The following is an 8,419-nucleotide window of genomic DNA, read 5'->3' on the forward strand; positions in this document are numbered from 1 at the left end:
TAAGAAATACCCAATTTAATAAAGATGGAGAGAAAAAAAAAATATATATATAACATACTTTGGTCTTTTAGTTTTTGTGTTATGATAAAATCTAAAGATTTAAATGAAATTTTCAAAGATTAGAAAAATGTGTTGTGTTTTAGTGTCCCTTTTCTGCTAAGTTTATTTTTTGAAGATTATACCTCTCATTATTTTGCTATCATTCTCTCTCTCTCTCTCTCTCTATATATATATATATATATATATATACATATATATATATATATATAAAATAAATTTTAAGTATGAGTCCTTTCATGTCACTTCCAGTTTTATATATCACCATCACAACCATGACATTTTCATTAGTTGATCTTTACCTAATAGAGTACTCTTTTCAATCAGAGGAAACCTATTTAAGGTACTCACAAGGCAGTTAAATGAACCTTTCTGACAATCTGTTTCAAGAATAAACTCTTCCTCTTGAACCATATTTTTTCCTTTTTCCTTTTAAATTAAAATTTCTAATTATACATAGAAATCTTTGAAACAGAATAAATCATAACAGTATCAATCTAACTATAGCAAAAATCTAAGTAGTACACTAATAATATTTACTTTAATATACATTACATTCATAAAATAGAAACTAAGTTCATCACTACTGTCTAGATGCAAAAGAAAGCAAATAGAAACATAGGTACTTAGCTCTCTCAAATGTAGGTCATAGTTATGAACTTTATCCTCAAGTGAAATGTTCTAAGTTAAAACTACTAAATCACTATGTTTTGATCCATTGGTTTCTACACCATAAAACTGCTCAAGGTTTCTTCTATGGAACAATACCATTTTACCATTTTAATGTTTTTTAAACAGTTATATTTCTTCTAGTTTGAAGTGATATTATTTGTCAAACTGATCACTTATTAACTGGAATTCATTTGCAAATTCCATAAACAGGTTTCATTCTCCATTTTTGTTCTTCTAGAATAACGTAAACATTTTCATGATTTCTATTCATAATAATTTAGATATGGTCAAATAGTCATTCTTATTGTCATGTCTTCAGTTTAATTTCAGGCCATAATTTAATTTATCTTCCTGTAATAATAATTTTATTTACCATTTCATTAACTATATAAGAAAATATAGACAATAGAACCTCGTACTTTGAAATTTATTGTTAAATACTTTACTGGAAAACCTTACCCCTAGCATTTCTGACAAACAATGGGTTTCAAGTACCTAAATGCCTTCTTACAGCCTTGTACTTATTCCCTTGAGCATATTTTTTTTTTCATCTCTTCCATCATGGTGACCCAAAAGCAAGTAATACATTTTGTCTTTTAATTACTTAAGTAGTCTAATTTTAAACATTATCACAAGGTTCAACATTCACTAAACATGTATTTAGTAGCTAATGTCAAAGTTCTACTTTGTAACTAATAATTAACATTTCTTTTTGAAAAAAATTATTTTTTTGTACGTGAGTGTTTTGCCTCTTTTACTGTTCATGTCACAAATATATGTTTGGTGCCCACAGAGGTCAGAAAGCCCATTGTATCATCTCTAACTGGAGTTATATCTCACTGTGGACATGTGTCTATATAGCAAGTTCTGAGCCAGCTTCAATTGCATATGATGATATTTTATATATTTTTAAATAAAGCAATAATGTGATGGAAGTAAACTATTTTTATAAAACAGTAAAAGATTATTTGATATCTTTTGTTTTATGCATACATTTTTATTAAGAATTTATTAACATTCATTTTTTCCATGACTAACTTTATACATATACAGTTTTACCCTTAAGGTCACCATGGCTTCCCTAACAATGTGTTTGAATTATAAATAGTACCAGTGACATTGGTTTACCCTTTTTTAAACTGCGAATATACCGAGCACCTTTCCCATGCTTTCATCCTGATACCTTTGTGAAAACAAAATCTTAATCAATATTTAATGCAGTCATCAAAGCTGGGAAGAAGATGGCTGACAGTTTTATTTGGTAGTAATTCCAAACTCAACTCTCCTCTCTTCATCACACATGGTAATAAATGGCAATTCCATACATAGAAATTTCTTTGTTATGAGACAATTGCTCTAAAGAGAACTCTTCATGCCCTTAAGAACAAAGGAGTAAGTGACTATTATAACTAGTCAAAAAGCACAAGACATAAACAGATATTGATTCATTGATAAGTGTACTACAGCTTGCTACTCATTCATGCTATGTGTGCGTAACCAGAGCTGACATCTGGTGGCTGATGTGGACATTTTCAGTATTTTCTCCAGAACTTCACCTGTAAAGACATCAATTTAGATTAGAAACAATCATTATTATGAATTTCTACTTGAAGTAAGAGACAACAAATTCAGTCTTATATGTTGTTTCCATGTAAACCTTGTTGATGTGCAGAATAACTTTATTCCACATGAATAGTGAAAAGCACTCAAATGTTAAAAATATACAAACAAAAAATGTTTTAAGAGAAAAATTCTGTTTCTCTAATACTCATTGTTAAAACTGTTTTTTCAAAAAAAAAAATAATCCCCTTCCTTTATGATCCATTTTATTCTGTACGTTATTCTTGAAAGAATTGGTAATTTTGAAGAAATTCCTACTGCTTACTAACATTAGTAACAATAGCCACATTAAAAGTGTGATAATTATAATATGGGATATTAATAATTTGTAAAAATATTGAATTGAAGATATGTTGAATTTATGTACTATGAGATTATAAATATATACTTTAATTTTAGAGACACTAATCATATCAAAGAACATGAGAAAACGAACTGAGATGGAATCAATCTACGAAATATGGTGAAATGGTGGTTTTAGGACTTGGAAGTTGTCTCATTTTCTTACATGGAAGGAAAAAGGGGAAATCTGTAACAATTACTAGAAACAGAGTTTTTATATTGAGAATGTTACCAGGCTGAAGGCACACTAGTTATGTGATTTACTGGATGAATGATATCATGTGAAGAGATCATACAAGGAGGACAGGAACACACAGAAGGAATAGACTAAATCCAGTCCACAAATGACTTCTGTTTCAAGGATGCAAAGACTTATTGATGCAAGTCAATTATAAAACTTAATAGCATATATTGAAATAGTATTTATATATTAAATGAAATAGTTGTATTTCTGTTTTTGTAATATGATACCATTGCTAAAGACAACTTAAAGAAGAGAGAGTTAATTTTTCCCTATATTTCCAGAGTGGCACAGAGGATATCACAGAAGACAAGCTAGCCCAGATGAAAAACCAAAAGATCACATTTTAAGTCTGGAACATAAAGCAAACCAGGAAAGAAAGGATAATGGGCTTTCCATCTGAAAGCCTGCCCTCAATATGGATATTCTTCAGCTAGACACTTCTGCTCAATAACATCACCAAATGGGGAGTGTATAATACTCATGATATTACAGGACGCATCTCCTCTAAAGCACATTAGTCAACAAACAGAAATTCTCATCTTTGCATATTGTAAATAAATTAAGAAGCAATCAAATCTCCTTTTTTATTTTCAGGGTTAACTATTTTATTAATATTTTTATTTGTTGACATTTCAAATGTTGCCCCCTTCCATGTCTCCCTTCCATGAAACTCCTACCCTATCCCCATCCCTTTTGCCTCTGAGAGGGTGTTCTTTTGCCCACCTACCCACTCATGCCTGACCTTTCTAGCATCTCCCTTCTCTTTGGCATCAAGCCTCCACAGGACAAAGTGCTTCCACTCCCACTAATGGCAGTTAAGGCAATCCATTTTTACATAGGTAGCTGAAAAGAACAAGATGACCCTCAAGGAAGAATGGATACAGAAAAATGTGCTACATTTACACAATGAAATATTACTCCAACCTTCTTTTAATTTTTACTCTTGTAATTTCCCAAAACATCATGAAGAGGGCACATGTCAAGTTGGAAGATACAGGGCATGATTATCCATTGCAGGATAGAGAATCAGAGATGAGGCATTCTGAAAAGCACTATTGTTTAGGTAATTTGCTGCTCCTCTTCACTCTGCCCTTTATTACTGCATCAAATCAAGGGATGCCACCATAGAAGACAATAGCAGAGCAAAGTGTTACACACAACATATAAATTGTGAACTGCAAATATTGATTCCAAGTGTTTTACTTGGGAAGAGAATAGAAATCATGCTTTTCACCAGATGATAAATTCTCCAAAGGTCACTTTTTTAAGTATTGTAAAGAAGCATGTAAAGATACAGAATAAGACCAGCACAGACAAACCAACACACAAAATTGAAAAGAATCTTAATACAAATTTTAGTTATTTAATTCCTTTTGGTTGTATATCTTAGATGCAGGAAGATAAGTACATTAACAAATGACTGTTATTAAATAAAGAAACAAGAATGGACCAAGTACATATAGATATTGTACATGAGAGAGGTATGGACTTTAGAAACAACCAATGGTTTCAAAAAGGAAAAGGGTAATTTCCATTGTGAAGACCTAACTAAATAAATTAAAAACTACAATATAGAGATTAACTGATTATTCCTTCCAAAAGGACATTTTATAAAGACACTGATACAGTTAAAAATTAGTTATTTTCATGAGTATTTCATGTATCGTAGAGAGTCCTTGAACTTAGTGTGCAGGAAAGAATGATATTGCACATTTATTCTCCTGTTTCTACCGACCAAGGTCAAGCACATGGTTTTTGAATTTGCTCTTGCACTTGCCCTTTTTATATGGTGGTAAAACTTGAGGTGTGATCTCATTTTCAGTCCCGGCTTGAGTTTATTCACACTATTTATCTTTTGGGTGTTTCTGTCAGTTTCTTTAAAAAGCATTATGTTCACATGATTCAAATGTTTTAATTTTTTATAGCTATTGTCTAAAACTTTCCATATATCCAGAAATCTAGCTTGATGTCTGAGATGCTGACATTTTTCTGTACAAACAAAAATTTTCTGATTGTTTTTATGTGTAATGATTATCTCTTATTACCAGCTTACATATTTGCAAATGATCTTCAGTTTCATTAGATCTGATTTGTTTTTCATTATATGTTGTGGCAATTTTTCATTTGGTTCTCATTACTACCTCATAAAATCTAAGGTAAAGTAAATCCACTCAATTCTTCCTGCCTTTTACTTATCTTAATTTTCTCATACAGTCCATTAAATATTGCCTATAAGTACTTATAATTATTTCTTAGAATGCATTAATTAGTCCAGATTTACCACTTGGTAGATCTAACAGAGTTCAAAGAATTCTACTTTTCTAGCTAGTTTGTGTTTAAAATTATTCTTCTAATTACAAATGAGTGAGTATGTACATCATAATATTCTTTTTATTTATTAGATTATTTTATTTGCTTACATTCCAAATATTGGTGCCATTCCAGCATACCTTCCTCCTTCACTCCCTTCCTGCCCCCCTTTGCCTCTCAAAAGTAATTCTACCACACATAAAGTACATGTTTTTTTCTTGGCACTTATTTTGTAAATGGGAATCAGCATTCTGAAAAATCATTGTTCTGAATTTTAAACATATAACTGGTAATTATTTCATTTTTTAAGTATCATTAATTCTGTATGAAAAGATAAGTAGTAGAAAATACAGGGATTCTTCTATTTGGTTATAATGCCATCAGCATTCTAAAATTGTTTCCAATGCTTAAAATTTTTTGTAAAGCATCTTTTAATATTTCGTTTGGATTTCTGCTTTTAAAATTAAAGCATTTAATTAAGTCAGTGTTACAGTTTTATGTCAATTTATTTGTTAAATTTTATCTTATTAATGCTATAATATGAGCTTTAATTTTTCACAGTCTAAATTGTTATCTTTTAATTATGATTTAATGATTTTTCATTTATAATTTTTATCTAAAATATTGAATTATATTTTATTATTTTCCCCCTAAATCTTGTGTTATTTTGATTTCTGTGCTGTATTTTTTTTTTGGTTCTTTTTTTTTTTAAGAGCTGGGGACCGAACCCAGGGCCTTGTGCTTCCTAGGCAAGCGCTCTACCACTGAGCTAAATCCCCAGCCCCTGTGCTGTATTTTTTTAATTAAAGCTTTATTCTTTAAAATATGTTCATGAGATAATAGGTATAGAAGAGAGAGAAGATTCCCAATGAAAAGGGCAAGTAAGACTTCCTGGTTGCAGCCACCGCGGAGAGGTCGTAGGCAGCACCCCACGAGCAAATTTGAGCCTTGGGACCACAGGTAAGACCAACTTTTCTGCTGCAAGAGACCTGCCTGGTGAACTCAGGACACACAGAGGCAAAATTCCTCTAGGACCAGGCACTTTCTGTGTTCACCAGGAGTCCCAAATCCACTGATCCCAGCCCGCAGCAGCTCTCTGCTCCCAGACACCATGGGAAAGAGACCTCACCGCCTGATCAGGTGGGCACTCCTGAGGATGCAGAGTGGAAGAGACCACCAACACAGCCCACCCCTGCCCACATACCTGGCCCAAGAGGAAACTGTATAAGGCCTCTGGGTTCCTCTAGAGGAGGGCCCAAGAGCAGCAGGACCGCTGCGTCTGAAACACCACCAGAACCTGAAGGGACCTACCGGATAAACAGTTCTCTGCACCCAAATCCCGTGGGAGGGAGAGCTAAACCTACAGAGAGGCAGACACGCTTGGGAAACCAGAAGAGACTGCACACTGCACACATCTCTGAGGCCAGAGGAAAACACCAAACACCATCTGGAACCATGGTGCACAGAAGCTCCAGAAAAGGGCGGTGCAGAACTTCATGGTTACTGCGGCCGAAGAGAGCTCCTAAGAAACACCCCTCGAGCAAACTTGAGCCTCGGGACCACAGGTAAGACCAACTTTTCTGCTGCAAGGGACCTGCCTGGTGAACTCAACACAGGCCCACAGGGAGAGCTGAAGACCTGTAGATAGGAAAAACTACACGCCCGAAAGCAAAACACTGTCCCCATAACTGGCTGAAAGAAAACAGGAAAACAGGTCTACAGCACTGGTGACACACAGGCATATAGGACAGTCTAGCCACTGTCAGAAATAGCAGAGCAAAGTAACACTAGAGATAATCTGATGGCGAGAGGCAAGCGCAGGAACCCAAGCAACAGAAACTAAGACTACATGGCATCATCGGAGCCCAATTCTCCCACCAAAGCAAACACGGAATATCCAAACACACCAAAAAAGCAAGATCTAGTTTCAAAATCATATTTGATCATGATGCTGGAGGACTTCAAGAAAGATGTGAAGAACTCCCTTAGAGAACAAGTAGAAGCCTACAGAGAGGAATCGCAAAAATCCCTGAAAGAATTCCAGGAAATCATAATTAAACAAGTAGAAGCCAATAGAGAGGAGTCATAAAAATCCCTGAAAGAATTTCATGAAATCATAAATAAACAAGTAGAAGCCGATAGAGAGGAGTCATAAAAATCCCTGAAAGAATTCCAGGAAAAAACAATAAAACAGTTGAAGGAATTAAAAATGGAAATAGAAGCAATCAAGAAAGAACACATGGAAACAACCCTGGACATAGAAAACAAAAAGAAGAGACAAGGAGCTGTAGATACGAGCTTCACCAACAGAATACAAGAGATGGAAAGGAGAATCTCAGGAGCAGAAGATTCCATAGAAATCATTAACTCAACTGTCAAAGATAATGTAAAGCGGAAAAAACTACAGGTCCTAAACGTACAGGAAATCCAGGACTCAATGAGAAGATCAAACCTAAGGATAAAAGGTACAGAAGAGAGTGAAGACTCCCAGCTCAAAGGACCAGTAAATAGCTTCAACAAAATCATAGAAGAAAACTTCCCTAACCGAAAGCAAGAGATACCCATACGCATACAGAAGCCTACAGAACTCCAAATAGATTGGACCAGAAAAGAAACACCTCTTGTCACATAATAGTCAAAACACCAAACGCCCAAAATAAAGAAAGAATATTAAAAGCAGTAAGGGAAAAAGGTCAAGTAACATATAAAGTCAGACCTATCAGAATCACACCAGACTTATCGCCAGAAACTATGAAAGCCAGAAGATCCTGGACAGATATCATACAGACCCTATGAGAACACAAATGACAGCCCAGGTTACTGTATCCTGCAAAACTCTCAATTAACATAGATGGAGAAACCAAGATATTCCATGACAAAAACAAATTTACACAATATCTTTCTACAAATCCAGCACTACAAAAGATAATAAATGGTAAAACCCAACATAAGGAGGGAAGCTATACCCGAGAAGAAGCAAGAAACTAATCGTCCTGGCAACAAAACAAAGAGAAGAAAAGCACATAAACATAACCTCACATCCAAATATGAATATAACAGGAAGCAATAATCACTATTCCTTAATATCTCTCAACATCAATGGCCTCAACTCCCCAATAAAAAGACATAGATGAACAAACTGGATACACAACGAGGACACTGCATTCTGCTGCC

The 8,419-nt window shown here is 34.2% G+C and overlaps 1 long non-coding RNA gene across 1 annotated transcript; it reads right to left on the reverse strand.

The window, feature by feature from the left end:
- Window positions 1-1,789: 1,789 nt before the first annotated feature.
- Window positions 1,790-6,688, reverse strand: LOC134481129 (uncharacterized). Its single transcript, XR_010056351.1, has 2 exons — window positions 6,557-6,688; window positions 1,790-2,285 (listed from the first exon to the last, which is right to left on the reverse strand). It is a non-coding gene; the product is annotated as an uncharacterized LOC134481129 (long non-coding RNA).
- Between the last annotated feature and the right edge of the window lie 1,731 nt (window positions 6,689-8,419).

Source organism: Rattus norvegicus, chromosome 11, assembly GCF_036323735.1.
Source record: "Rattus norvegicus strain BN/NHsdMcwi chromosome 11, GRCr8, whole genome shotgun sequence".
Taxonomy (NCBI): Eukaryota; Metazoa; Chordata; class Mammalia; order Rodentia; family Muridae; genus Rattus; species Rattus norvegicus.